General features: G+C 44.4%; 1 long non-coding RNA gene across 1 annotated transcript; it reads right to left on the reverse strand.

Moving 5' to 3' along the window:
• Positions 1-7,022: 7,022 nt before the first annotated feature.
• On the reverse strand, positions 7,023-14,829 carry LOC131496517 (uncharacterized). Its single transcript, XR_009254527.1, has 2 exons — positions 11,908-14,829; positions 7,023-11,028 (listed from the first exon to the last, which is right to left on the reverse strand). It is a non-coding gene; the product is annotated as an uncharacterized LOC131496517 (long non-coding RNA).
• Between the last annotated feature and the right edge of the window lie 817 nt (positions 14,830-15,646).

Consider the following 15,646-nt stretch of genomic DNA (forward strand, 5'->3'; position numbering starts at 1 on the left):
AAGGCCCCCTGGGCGTCTCAGTCAGGTAAGCGTCTGACTCTTGGTTTTGGCTCAGGTCATGATCTCACGGTACGTGAGTCTGAACCCCACATTGGGCTCTGTGCTGGTAGCTCAGAGCCTGGTTGGGATTCTCTCTCCCCTCTCCCTCTCTCTGCCCCTCCGCTGCTTGCTCTCCCTGTCTTTCAAAATAAATAAATACCCTTAAAAATTTTTTTTAAATAAATGAATAATAAAATCCTGAAACAACAAAAATTCTTAATGAAACCAGCAGATGCCTGCACACTCGTCAATCGCCTCCTCCCAGGGACCCCTTCTAGCTCTGCCCCCAGGCTGTTTCTCCCTTCCTGGTTCAGCTCAGTTCCATTCTGCCCCCCCCCCCCCACTTCCCCTGGCCAGGGCTTGCTCAGAGCTTAGGTCTTCCCCCGCCCAAGAGTGACGGAGGAAATGTGTCTAAGAATATGTTCCCCCCTCCAGCTGATACCAGAAATTCAACCTCGGAAAACGCATTCTTAGGAGCTGGGAAGGCATGGTCTCCCGGTCAAGTACACTTGCTCTCGGGGAAGGTAGACTTAATGGGCAATCAGCATCTGGGCTGACTACCTTTCTCAAGATTCTCTCCGAGCTCTGGCAGAGCCAGGCCCTGCAAGCAGGCTCACATCCTGCAGGTGGCTTGGACCTCTGCCTCCAGCTGACCTGGTCGGTTCTGCTGTGAGACTTGACCTCTCTCCTTCCCTCCCCTGAGCCCTGAGGAGCCTGACTGCTTCTTTCCTCCTAAAGATGCTCCCATGCCATCCCATAGAGCTCCTCCCCTCCTGAAATTGGGTGTATAGGCTACGGGATTCCAGGCTCTCCCTTCTGCCATCATCCCTGGAAAAAAGAAGAGCACAGACCCTATCCATTTCAACAGCCGTACCATGTGAAGCAACCATGAGATCATAAAATCCAAGAAGCTACTGTCTTCCTCACTCTTCCCCTGGTCGCAAGCAGGCCACTCGCATCTCCAGAGCCATCTAGTAGAGGGAGTGCCACTCAAAGAAGACCCTCCCAGCATAGGATGCCTACGGGCAAGGTGCCACCAGGTGTGTCCCTTGGACAAGACCAGAGATGAGATGCATTGGCACTGGGGACAGCTTTGATCCATGATCAGCCATTGGCATCTGATTAGAGAGAGAGAGCCAGGCCACCCTGTGGCACCTACAAATGCCAGCACAGCCTGAATTTGCCCAGGCAGAGGCCAGAGGGCAGATTTGGCTGTTTCCATATCTGGACCATGCCTGATTTACATGCGTAGCCTGTGCCTGGGAAACCATCTCAGTTTCCAGTTCCTCAGACCTGGACCCTTGGGCCCGAGGTCTGAACTCCTTGGAAAGTTCGGGCAGAGCTGATACAAAGAAGATCATTTCCTATTACCCCAGGACAGGCTCTGAACCCAGTTCTGAGAGTGGCAGGCACTCTGGACTTCTGCGGTGACTGAGGATTTCCTTACTGTAACAAAGGCAAGGTCCCATCTGTGCTTTATTACAAACTTCAAACCTCACGGTCAATGTAGTGTAACAAGGTGCATTGGGAACTTGGGCTGGAAAGGGGGCTGTGCAGTTCAGAGGCTGGGGTCTGCGGGGAGGCCCAGCCTGGAGGTGGCCAGCAGCCTCTTCCAGCTGGATTCTGGAATCTTCCATTTGCAAGACTGAAAGGGTCCGTGGACCACCCCTTCAGAATCACCAGGAAGCCTGTGAATATGCAGATTCCAGGGCCCCTGGCCCTGAATGGGAGTCTCTGGGACTGATGCCCAGAAAGTGGCATTTGTAACAAGCTTAACAGGTTTTCGAGGTGACCCTTTTTTTGCCACAATGAAGTCTGACTGACATCCCTTACCCTTTGATAAGACTCAGCTTTTATCTTCTGACCCAAGAACAAATGTAGCTAATGCCTTGGAGCCTGCTACTTAATAGCAAGAGCTTCCCCGCCCTGCAGGGCGAGTTAGCACACATTTGTGCTTTGCTTGATTTCCTGGTTGTTTTGTTTGGGGGTGTGGGGGTGTTTAGCTTTAACTTTTCTAGTTTATTTAAGCATTTACTCAAATAGAACCAGCTTCCAGAAACAATAATAAGAAAAGAATGAAGGGAAAGCTAAACCAGGAGGAGAAAGCAATGGGTGGTGGGGGGAGGGAGAGGGCTGGGAAGAAAAGCAGCAGGGTGGGTCCCCTGGGGGCGGTGGGGGTGGGAGGAAGATGAGGGAGGGAAGGTTGTCACCTCACAACTGTCAACAGGACTTCAGAGAGAGAGTGGAGACATCTTTGACACGCTTTGCTGCAGGTCAATCTTGAGAGACTGGAGACACCTACATTTGTTATGAAGCTTTGCTTGGATGTTGTCCGGTATCATATTTGAATGTGAAATCACCCCCAGGTGGCTGGCGGGCACCCTCGTTGGATTTGGGCTGTAGACAGTTGCGAAGAACAAGGAATCCAGAATAGTGACAGGTCCAGGGTAGAAATGCTGTACTACAATGGCTGCAGCGGAAGCAGGAAGTGAAGGCAGGAAGGGCCCAGAGCCGAGGACCAGAGGCCCCAAGGAGGCACTGAAGCATCTTGAAAGAAGCCCCACGGTCACCCACCATCTAGGGTCCAGGGGAGGTGAAGACAGGAAGTAGGGGAGGCGGGGGGGGGGGGTGCCCCTAGTACAACCACCCCCTTCCCTCTAAGTGATTCAATGACCAAATTCCCAGTGTCTAGGCTTTTCAGGGAGTGCAGGGGGTGGGAGAAGGACTGCTATTTTCATGGCAGAACGGGCAGAGAGTATATGTATGGGGGTCAGGGGGGTCCACTCTAGGCTCTAACTTCTGTCCTAAAATACCTAAAATTGAAACACACCTTACACTGAAGACTTGCTTTGCTTCTGACCCCTGCTCCTAATCCCCGGGAAGGATTCAGAGTCCTATTTAGCTGGCAGAGCCCATCAATGGTCCACGGAGCTGAGGTCCCATTGCTCTGCATGCCTCAGCCCAGACACAGCACAGATGACTAGCTTCCATCAGGCTGACCAGAATCCACCATCCGACTAAGGCCAAGCAGGGGGATCCCCAAAGAAAATAGTGACCCCAGGGGTGCCTGAGTGGCTCAGTCGGTTGGGCGTCCGACTTTGGCTCAGGTCATGATCTCACAGTTCGTGGGTTCGAGCCCCGCGTCGGGCTCTGTGCTGACAGCTTGGAGCCTGCTTCGGATTCTGTGTCTCCCTCTCTCTCTGCCCCTCCTCCTCTTCTCTCTCTCTCTCTCTCTCTCCCTCTCTTTCAAAAATAAATAAACATTAAAAAAATTTTTTTTAAGAAAATAGTGACCCCAGCCCCAGCCCAGGGAGACTCTATGCCTAGGGAGACAAACCTGGGGACAGAGGGAAGCTGTGAGGACAGAATTCCTGAGACCTGGCCGCCCCTTGTTCTTCTTTTCGCCAAGTATTTTTGTGTGTGTGTGTGTGGGGGGGGGGGGGGGGGGGGAATCTTCTTTAAAAGGTAGGGCAATATTTTCTCAAAGATATTCATGGCAAGACACCATTCCCACCTCACTTCCCCACTCCACCCCTCCCCCAGCTCCTTGGGGTGGAAATTCCTGATCTAGCCCATGATCCAGCCCCGGTGACATTCCAGATGAGAGGCAGGAAGTCAGCAAACATCCACAGCCCATGATTGGGCCCTCGATTTTCTGGCTGTGTCGTGAGGTGGCATAAATGCAGAATGGGGCACATGTCCTCACCTCCACTGGAAAACCATCATTGCCCAGGTTTTGCGTTAGCTTTCCTGGTGTCCCCACTTCCACCTTGCCAACCCCCATCCCAACCACACCAGTTCCTCTCCCTTTTGCTGGGTCCTCTGCTCCTCACTCACCCCCCTCACTGTTCCTGGACACCAGGGGCTCCTGCTCATTGGTGGGGGCTCTTGCCACATTTCCTGTGGCATTTCCCTGGGCCTGGAAGTTTCTTGCCCCTACAAGCACCCATGGTTCACTCTCTCATACTTAAGTCTTTTGCTCAAATCTCTCCTTCTTGGGGAAGTTTACCGTGTCTTGCCCCTACCCCTGCAACCCTGCCCTCACCTGGCCCTCTCACTCCCTCTTACCTGCTTCCTTTTTTCCCCCACTCTCAGGGAAATGCCTGTCTTACCCTACAGAAGTAAGAAGGGAAAACCAGGGGTCTTTTTATGGTTTCCTTCAATTGTAGAGAATTGTAGAGCACCCCTGAGCCCACGAAGCCATGGATTCCATGGCCATCTGTAACACTGAGTGTGTTTAGAAGGTGAGAAGGGGAATGGGGTGCCATATGTCTCAACTCCTAAAAATTCCCAGAGAAAAATATTTTTTGTAAATGCCAGAAATATGATTGGACTGCTCATGAAATCAGCTGACATGAATCATGATTCTGTTTGTTCTGAAACCATAAAAATCACAACTTTTCATCATGATAGAAATTAAAAAAAAAAAACTAACGTGTGCAGCAAATAGTTCTAGAACAATTGACTATCCATATGTAAAAAAAATTAAAAAGAAAACAAAAGAAAATCAACCTCATAATCTCATACCACATACAAAAATCAAATGGATCATAGGGGCACCTGGGTGGTTCAGTAGGTCAAGCGTCCGACTCTTGATTTCAGCTCAGGTCACCATCTCACAGTTCATGAGATTGAGCCCTGCATTGGGCTCTGCCCTGACATCGTGGAGCTTGCTTGGTATTGTCTTTCTTTCCGTCTCTCTCTGTCCTCCACTGCTGATGTTCTCACACTCTCTCTCTCAAAATAAATAAATAAACTTTAAAAAAAATGGATCATAGACCAAATTGTAACAGGTAACACAATAAGCTTCTAGAAGAAATATGAGAGAGGATATTTGAGACTGTGGTCAGCAGGATGACTTCCCAAAGATGTCCATTCCCTAATCCCCTAGAACCTGTGGATATGTTAAGTTCTATGGCAGAGGGACTTTGCAGATGTAATTAAAGTTACAGACTTTAAAATATGGAGAGTATCCAAGTGAGCCTAATCTAATCATGTGATCCTTAAAAGCAGAGAACTTGCTCCAGCTACAGCAGAAGAGAAAATTAGAGATTCCAACTATAGAAGGATTCCCCGTACTCTTACTGGCTCTGAGAGTTAGGCCCCAAAGTGCGAGCATCAGAGAGAAGCCTTTGGGAGCTAAGAGCAGCCCCGGCTGAAACTGACAAGGAAATGGAGATCCCAGTCCTGTGACCTCAAGGAAATGGGGCCTACCAACAACCTGAATGAACTTGGATTCTTCCAAGGAAGTGGATTCTTCTTGAGCCTCTCAGCAAGAGCTCAGCCAACCAACACCTAGATTTTGGCCTTTTGAAACCCAGAGCAGAGAAACTGGCCAAGGAAACCACACTTCTGACCTATAGAACCGTGAAATAACAAATTTGGGTTGTCTTAGGCCACTCAACTTGTAGTAATTTGCTACAGCAGTAATAGAAAACTAATAGAGACCTTGAGTTAGACAAAGATTTTAGATAGGACATTAAAAAAAAAAAAACATGACCTGTAAGAGAAAAAAATATATATGAATTGAATTTGATCAAAATGAAAACCTACTGTTCTTTGGAAGAGACTTTTAGGAAAATAACAACAACAAACAACCAAGCCAAGACCAAAAGAAAATTTTTACAAAACACGTATCTGCTGAAGGACTCAAATCCAGAATATACAAAAAAATCTTGCAACTTGGTAATTAAAAAGACACAACGGCCAATTTTTCTTTCCAGTGGGGAGGGCAGAAGATTTGAGCAGATGCTTTGTCAAAGAAGAAACATAAATGGCAAATTAAGCACACAGAAAGATGCTCAACATCACTGGCCATCAGGGAAATGCAAATTAAAGCCCCAGTGAGATAGCATTATATACCCATCCACATGGCTAAAATTTAAAAGACTGACAATACCAAGAGGAGACAAGGATGCAGAACAACTAGGAATCACACGTATGGCTGTTGGGAATGCAAAATGGTACAGCCATGTTGGAAAACAGTCTCGGTAGTTTTTGTAAAATTAAACCTATGATTATCATTTCCTCCAGTAATCCCCCTGTAGGTATTGAAATGAAAACACAGGTCCACATCGGGGCGCCTGGGTGGCTCAGTCGGTTAAGCATGCAACTTCAGCTCAGGTCATGATCTCATGGTCTGTGAGTTCGAGCTCTACGTCGGGCTCTGTGCTGTCAGTTCAGAGCCTGGAACCTGCTTCCGATTCTGTGTCTCCCTCTCTCTCTGCCCCTCCCCCATTCACACTCTGTCTCTCTCTCTCTCTCTCTCTCTCTCTCAAAAAAGTGAATAAATGTTAAAAAAAATCAAAAACATAGGTCCACATAAAGACCTGTACATAGATGTTCATAGCAACTTTATTTGTAAGGGCCAAAGACTAAATTGGGAAGTAACCCAAATGTCCATCAACAGGTGGACTGGTCAAGAAATTGTGGTTCATTCCTGCAATAAATGTACATAGTCTGCAATAAACACCACTCAGCAATAAATAACCAAGTATTCATGCAACAACATGGATGATCTCAAGAGCATTATATTTGCTGAAGAAAGCCTGACTCATAAGGCGGGTGCATTAGTCTTCCAGAGTTGCCGTGATAAAATCTCAGAGACTGGGTGACTGAGACCACGGAAATGCATTTATTTTCTCACAGTTCTAGAAGCCAGAAGTCCAAGATCAAAGAGTCAGCAAGGTTGGTTTCTGGGGAGAGCTCTCTTCCTGGCTTGCTCACAGCTACCTTCTGGCTGTGTCCCTACATGGCCTTTTCGTGTGTGTGTGTGTGTGTGTGTGTGTGTGTGTAGAGAGAGATTTCTATTGTTGCTTCTTATAAGGACAGCAAACACTGGATTTGGGTCCACTCAAATGACCTCATTTAACCTTAATTATCTTGTGAGAGGCCCTATCTCCAAATATAGTCATATTCTAAGGTCCTTGGGATTAGGATTTCAATATATGAATTTGGGGGAAAAAACACAATTCAGTCCATAATAGCTGGTAATGGTATAATTTCATTTATCTGATGCCAATTGTATGACCTTCTAGAGAAGGAAAAAGGAGAGGAACAAAACACAAATTGGTAGTTGCTCTGGGCTGGGGGCCAGGGTTAGAGGAGGGAATTGACTGCCAGGGGGCCAAAAGGAACTTCCTGGGGTGAAGAAACTGTTCTTTGTCTTTCTCTTTTTTTTTTTTTAAAGTTTATTTATTTTGACAGAGACAGAGAGCAAGGGGGAAGGGGCAGAGACCGAGGGAGACAGGATCTGAAGTTGGCCCGGCACTGAGAGCAGAGAGCCCGATGCAGGGCTCCGACTCACAAACTGCCAAAGTCAGACGCTAAACCAACTGAGCTGCCCAGGCGCCCCAAGAAACTGTTCTCTGTCTTGAGGGTATTGGTATCACGTAGCTCTCTACTTTTGTCAAGACTCACAGAACCTACATCCAAAAGGGGTGAATTTTACTGTATGTAAATTATGCCTCCATAAGCCTGACTTCAAAAAACTCACACAATCAAGCAGTCGGATCCCTCCCTCCCCCCAAAGTCAGACCCCACACTTGGGTCCCGCTTGGTCCACAGGGTCCCCAAGATTTGATCATTCTTGTTACTTGCGCTTTTGACAGTAACAGATGTGTTTTCTAGACTTTTTCCGCCAAGACCTCTGTAGTGGAGGATCCATTTACAGGTGCAGTTACCGGGAAGAAGGCTCTGTGTCTTTATGATCCCTACAACTCCAGATAAGGATTTAGGATTAATCCAGACTATATTTCATTGCCCGTGTAGGCGAGTCTTAAACACAAACAACAACAAAAAACCCAAACAAACAAAAAACAAAACAAAACAAAACAAAAACAAACAAAAAAACCAGAAAACAAGAAACAAAAACAAGAACAAAAAACAAAAAACAACACCTTTATTTCATCTTAGATCTTTAGTTTTCCTATATTTTACCAGAAACCAGTGGCTGAATTCTCTAAAGTAAGGACGCGTCAGCTGCCATTCTCAGAAGTGCTGACAACGGAGACGACAGAAAACAAATAAACACTCATCCCAGACCTCTCTGGCAGCAGTTACTAACCTTCTTGGTGTGGAGACGAGCATTTCTCAGCAAGATTGGGAACAGCACGCGCCTAAGGCGCTCCTGCCGCGGCTTGCTGTTCCAGGTCTCCCACACGGCTGAGTGCAATTCAGAAAACGCCCTAGGATTGAAGACTCCTCAATCGTAATGCTCTACCTGGATACCCAAGCAACTGCAAGAAGTCACAGCCCGCTGGATTATGTTTAGCTGGCCACTTGCCAAGAGTGGAGTAAATAAATGGAAGAAAGAGCTGATGAGTCAGACTGTTAATCATAATTAGCCTTTCAAAGACATTTCCAGAGAATTCTTTCACTTTGGGTCATTTATGCTATCATATATCATTGAGTCTAGGACACTACAGATTGTAAGGAGGGGGAAACAATTGCAAATTAAACTGTGTCACCCTGATTTCTTATTTCTTAGGGACTGCATTGTGTACTTATTCAAGAAGCTTTTAAACTTCAGACTTTTTTTTTTTAGCCCATATCACCCATGAGCCAATAAAAATATATATGCAAAGAAAATTGGTCAGTTAGGGTGTTTCTCAAACCTATTCAGTCCAATTTTCTTGAATCGCATTTCAAAGTCGTCAAATTCCGTGTTTTGCCAGACTATCGTCTGCTAGGCCAAGGTTAGCAAACTCTGCAAAAGGCCAGAAGATAGCAAATAATTTGGGCCTTGGAGGCCATACACCAACTCAACACTGCTGTGACGCACAAACGGCCATCGGTGATACTTAAATGAATGAGCACGATGTGGTCCAAAAAAATCTTTATGGACACAGGAATTTGAACTTCATATAATTTTCACATGTCATGAAATATTCTTCATCTTCGGTTTTTTTTCAACTATTTAAAAATATAAAAACCATTCTTTTAAAAAATTTTTTTAATGTTTTTATTTATTTTTGAGGGGCAGAGACAGAGCACAAGCAGGGGAGGGGCAGAGAGCGAGGGAGACACAGAATCCAAAGCAGGCTTCAGGCTCTGAGCTGTCCGCACAGAGCCTGACAGGGGGCTCGAACCGGTGAGCCACGAGATCATGACCTAAGCTGAAGTCAGTTGCTTAACCAGCTGAGCTACCCAGGTGCCCCCAAAACCATTCTTATTTACTGGCTATCCAATAGTAGACAGTGGACTAGATTTGGTCTATGGGCCATAGTTTGCCAACCCCTGCTCCATAGTGAAGGGAGCATCGGGAGCACTGGTAATGCAGTCTATCTTTTTTTTTTTTTTCATTAATGTTTATTTATTTATTTTTGAGAGAGAGAGAGAGAGAGCACAAGCGGGAGAGAGGTGGAAAGAGTAGATTATACAGAATCTGAAGGAGGCTCCAGGCTCTGAGCTTCAGCACAGAGCCCAAACACAGGACTCAAACCCACAAAGTATGAGATCATGACCTGATCCAAAGTCAGATGCCCAACCGACTGATCCACCAGGTGCCCCCAGTCTATCTTTTTAAATCATGAACTCTAGTCTCCAGGATTGTCCTTGAACAACCCATTTTGCAAATTTGGATGCTGGGGAAGGAACACTGGTCAGGATAGATGGGGTTATGATGCAGTAACTCCAAAATCTCAGTTGTTCAAAACAACAAAGGTTTATTTCTCACTCATGCAAGTTCCTTTGAAATGTCAGGGCTACTTTCTAGGGCAGCTGTCCCCCATGCAATGACTCAGCTTTATTCCTCCGTATCAACACATGTCCCCTCGATATTGGCAAGGGACAAGAATGTGGAAAATCACACACCAGCTCTTAAAGGTTTCCCTCCAGAAGCGACATATTTCACTTTTCATTGGCAAAACCAGTCATGTCGCATGATGGCTTTTAAATACATCTACAGATTCATGGACACTGCCACCTCCAAAAGGTGGAGTCTAATTTCCCTTCCCTTGCAGGTGACTAGACTAGGCATCTTGATGCTGACATGGGGAACATTGTAGAGGCTGTGCTGTGTGACTTTCGAGGCTAGGTGTCTTATCCCATTTGGGCTGCGAGAACAAGTTAGCCCAGGCTGGGAGCCTTCAACACAAGAGAAATTGATTGCCCACAGATCTGGAGGTTGGACATCTGAGATCTAAGGTGCCAGCATGGTTGGATGAGGGCCCTCTTCCAGGTCACAGTCTTCTCACTGTGTCCTCACATGGCAGAAGTGGGAAGGGAGCTCCCTGGGGTCTCTTTCATAAGGGCACTAATCCCATTCATGAGGGTTCCCCCATCATGTCCTAAGCACCTGCCAAGGTTCTACCTCCAAAGACAACATTGAGGGTTAGGTTTCAACATAGGAATTTTAAGGAGACATAACATTCGGTCTAGAGCAAATGATTGAGCGATATTTCTGAACTTAAAAAAAAATGTTAATGCAACATAAACTATAGGTATAATGATATCACTGGGGTCAATCTGACCTTAAGTCATTGAAGTATACCAGATCCAACTGCCCAAGAATGGTCCTGTCACTTTACATGTACATAGAAAGAAATATAAATTTCTCTATACACACACACACACACACACACACACAGTCTTACGTAATGTTTATATCTATATGTCATAGCTAGAAATGAAATTTCCTTTAAAATTTTCTTTTAACAAGTCCTTAATAATGAACACTGGCCTTGTTTATAGTTAACTGGTAACCATTATATCACAATAGCGGGACATGATAGATAGGATACGAGCAGGAAACAACTCGATTCTTTTTCCCAGGGCCCATTCAAACCACATTTGTGGATTCAACCTTTATCTCCCCTGAAGTGAAAACTTTACTGAGGTTTTGGATCCCATACATCTTTCACTCTTTTTTTTAAGGTGGTTAAAAGACACATAACATCAAATTTACCATCTAAACCATTTTTAAGTATAGTTTGGCAAATGTCAAGTAGAGTCACATTATGGTGAAACAGATCTCCAGAACTTTTTCATCTGGAAAAAAAAAAAAAGGTCATTTCAAACTCTTTACCCATTAAACAAAAACTCCCATTTTCCTCCTTTTCCCGGCCCCAGCTTCCCACCATGAACCACCCCTTTATTCTCCGTTTCTACGAATTTGACTACCGTAGATACTTCTTATAAGTAGAATCAAACAGCATTTGTCTTTTTGTGACTGGCTTATTTCACGTAGCACAATGACCTCAAGGTTCATTCATGTTGTAGCATGTGATGGCACTTCCTTTGTTTTGAAGGCTGAATGATATTCCAGTGTATGTAGAGACAACATTTTGTTTATCTATTCATCCACCAACGGACATCTGGATTGCTCCCACCTTTTGGCTGTTGTGAATAGTGCCGTGAACATGGCTATGCAAATATCTCTTCTGGACCCTGCTTTCCAAAGTATGGGATCCAGTGGAATGACTAGACCATATGGTGGCTCTAGTTTTGATTTTTTGAGGAAACGTCAAACTGTTTTCTGTTGTGGTTGTGCCATTTAGCAATCTCACCAACAGCGCCCAAGAGTTCTGGTGTCTCTACACTCTTACTAACACTTGTTATTTTCTGTGTTTTCAATAGTAGCCATCCCAACGGGTGGGAGGTTTTATTTCACTGTGCTTTGAATTTACATTTTGTTTAGCCACTCTTAAACAATAAAAAGTCCTTTGGTCTGTTTCAGCTCCAAAGGACAATCTCATTTTAGCAAATATGGTAGGCAGAATAGCACCCCTAACACAAAAGATACCCTAATCCCCGGAACCTATGGATATGTTTTGTTACAAGGGAGAATTAAGGTTTCTGGTCACCTTCCCTGACGTCCCCAGACAGAGGCTGGGAGGACATGAAAGGGGCAGGAGAGACCATCCTTACCAAAGGCAGATATAGAACGATGTTTGCATCTTCTGGGTGAGGCAGTTTCCCAGTGATGATTCCTTCTCTTCAACAGCACTTTGCGGAATCCTCACCAAAGTCACTCCCTGGGGACCCTGGGGCCATTCTGGTCTCTGGCCAAGTGCTTCTCATCCGATCTTCATCCTCTGTAGCCAGTGATACCTTCCAGCCTCTTTTTGCTGATGGCCTTTGTCCTTTGGCAAGAAGCCTTCAAAGATAAGTGTTTTACAACGACCCTAAGGCCAGATCCTTCCACAAGTCCTCTTGGCTCATAAGAACACTCTGGCATCCCACAGGGGCACCTGGGCGGCTTAACTGGTTAAGTGTCAAATTCCTGGTTTCGGCTCAGGTCATGATTTCACGGTTCGTGGGTTCAAGCCCCACATCAGGCTCTGTGCGATTGGTGAGAAGCCTGCTTTGGCTTCCCTCTCACTCCATCTCTCTCTGCCCTTCCCCCACTTGCTCTCTCTCAAACAAACGAACAAACAAACAAACAAAAACCACCCTGGCATCCTTTCCCCTCCCCCGTCAGGGGTAAATGTGCAGTTTTCTCTCTATCTCATATGCATCCTTGGCCATCAACAGGGCAGTTCTAGCCATAGCCATTGACCTTCTCAGAGAAAAAAAATACTTAAAAATTCATTAATATAGCTGCTTATACCGTCTTGAACTTCTTCTAAACAATGGCCAGGATCCATTCAACATTTTCTTATGGTGAGTATTATGAACCACTTTTCTGTTCTTGCTTTTAGACACTTTGCCCAAGTTCATTCTTAGCCAATATATGTATGAACCAGCAATAATTTCATGCATTAATAATACACTTGTAGTCATGGTAAATACAATGTTCATAAGAACTTAGGAATCTTGAGATAATTCGCATCTTATCCTTAAGTAAGTTATTTTCATAGAGCTATTTGCAAAGTGTGTGTTCTCTGAACATTTCCCCCAAACTGGTACCCTTTCTGACTTTAAATTCAATATCTTGCACCATTTCCATAGAGGAAAGGGACATGTTACCGGAACTCCCCATTAATTACAAGTGGCTTTAACTACCCCTTCGTCTCTCCCCTTCCCTTCCACATCTTACCCAAGTTTAAGTTTCTCTAATGAGTGCAAAGGATTTTTGCATCATGAAAAAGACTATTGCTGATGTCATTTGACCTCAACTATCATTCTAAAAACCAGTTTAGACAACTTTACAATCCAAGACCAGGATATTGAGACCAAAATGACCTTACAAATTCTTAGTAATTAGTTCTTTGTAGATCACCTCTTAAGGAAAACACAAGAAGCTAATAACAGTTGTTGACTCTTAGAAGAGAACAGGGGATCTGGAAAAAAAAAAGGGAGGAGAAGAACTTACATTTCACTAAGTGTCATTTTTAACCTTTTGAGTTTTGTACTATATATTCCCAACTCAATTTTTTTTAATTTTGAAAATAGTAATTTGCATTTGAAAGTATAAAACTACTTTTCTAACAATGTTGTAAGTAAAAGCCACCTTTTTATATAATAAAATAGTTTTAGGGGCACCTGGGTGACTCGGTTGGGCATCTGACTTTGGCTCAGGGCATGATCTCACGGTTCCTGAGTTTGAGCCCCATGTGGGGCTCTGTGCGGACAGGTTGGAGCCCGGAGCCTGCTTCGGACTCTGTGTCTCCCTTTCTCTCCCCTCCCCTGCTCGTGCTCTATGTCTCTCTCTCTCTCTCTCAAAAATAAACAGTAAACAAAATTAAAAAAAAATAGTTTTAGAAGTTTTAAGATTAATAAGATTTCATTCATATTAAGATTAATAGATTTCATTATGGGGAATCTAAAAAACAAAATAAACAAACAAACAAAACAAACGGACTCTTAAATACAGAGAACAAACATGGTTGCCAGAGGGAGGTGGGTCAGGGAATGGGTGAAACGGGTGAAGGGGTTAAAAGGTACAAACTTCCAGTTATAAAATAAGTAAGACACAGAAATGAAAAGGACAGCATAGAGAATATAGTCAATAATATTGTAATATTGCTTTATGATGACAGATGGTGACAACACTGCACTGGATAATGCGTAGGATTGTCAAACGAGTATAGTGGACACCTAAAAACAATATAACAGTGTATGTTTACTATATTTCAATAAAAAAATACCCCCAAAAAGAGGGAAAAAAAGAAAAGTTTTAAGAATAAATTTGTGTATATTAGATCTAGGACTTATAATTGAGCTAACTTTGGTAACTTTTTTGAGTTTTTATTGCACTCTCAGCTCCCAAATTGTTTAATATTTCAGCAAAAACAAAGAGACAGCTTGGGTTTCGTGGGGAGGGAGTTTATAAAAAGGGCATGTTTTACTGACCACATGAGTCCATTACATCACTTGTGAAGAGCCTGCCATCTACCAGGCACTGTGTTGGGTGCCAGGACACGAAGGTACTCAGCCATGGCAATCTCTGCTGCCCCGAAGACACTTGCATATTGCAGAAGAGAAGCTCAGACTTTGAAATCCCAGAGTTGAGGATGGAAGAAGAGAGAAGGCAGACTGAACACCCAGAGAAGGAGGAGTTGGAGCCAAAATGGAGTCTAGACATAATACAGAAGCCACTAGAATCTGAAAACAGGGTGGGGGATCTCAGGATGGGAGAGGGTAGTCAAAGCAATGGATGAAAAAGAGGCTCTTTTCCAGAAGGCAGGTGTCCACACCCAAAGCACAGTGGAGAACTGAGGCCCAGATTTCCCAAGCAATTGGTCCACCTCTCAACAGCAATAAAATCATCACCTTTGGCCAAGTCATATAAATGGCAAATCTGAAAGGGAAGTTCCTGACCTAAGCTCCTGCAAGGCTTTTCTAAGCCTCAGCTTTTCTCATTTGTAAATCAGGAATAATAATACCTACATATACCTGTTATGAGAATTTGACATTTAATATATATATTATATATATATATATATATATATATTATTAGGTGCCCCTATATATATATATATATATATATATATATATAATGTCAAATTATATATATATATAATGGTTGGCATTGTGCCAGGAGCATAATAGTTGCTCAACAGTGAGCAACTATTTTGCTTCTGTCATTATCACCTGTAAATAAAACTAAACGTCCTAATGGTGGATCCCGTGGATGCACTCTTTCAGTTCTCGGTTCACCCCCATTTGGGGACAACTTCCTGTACTGTAACTTCCTGTTCCTGTGAAACTAGGAACTACATTTCCCAGACTTCTTTACTCTTAGGGTCTGGAGGCCAGATGGGTTCCACCAGTTAGAGACAATCACTTGAGATTTGAAAGACGGAAGGAGGTGGAGGCCATCTGCCAGCTGCTCTTTCTTTTGGAAATTCACTATATTAAGGGGGGGGGGGTCTCGGGTGGGGGCGGGGGGCAGTGGTGGGAGCAGCTGCTTGATCTCCAGATCCCGGCTGCAATGGTTTTCTCTTGACGCCAACAAGTGGTGGCTCCTGATTTCCCCTCCCCCAGTCCTGCCAGAGACTTTGTAAGCATCTAATTCCTGTATTAAATCCCATCCTACAGTGATGATTCCTGTTTCCACAACCGAATCCTGACTTGCTTAGAAGTGGATGTTTCATCTAAAGAAATCTCATATGTAAACTCCTGTGAAAGACTTTGTTTTGTGCTGCTGCCTCAAAATGTCTCAGGTTCAAGTCATGAGTTAATTGCCATGTTTAAAGCAGCTCAATGTTCTTCTCGATGTCGA

The sequence above is a fragment of the Neofelis nebulosa genome, chromosome 2 (genome assembly GCF_028018385.1).
Source record: "Neofelis nebulosa isolate mNeoNeb1 chromosome 2, mNeoNeb1.pri, whole genome shotgun sequence".
NCBI classification, from domain to species: Eukaryota; Metazoa; Chordata; class Mammalia; order Carnivora; family Felidae; genus Neofelis; species Neofelis nebulosa.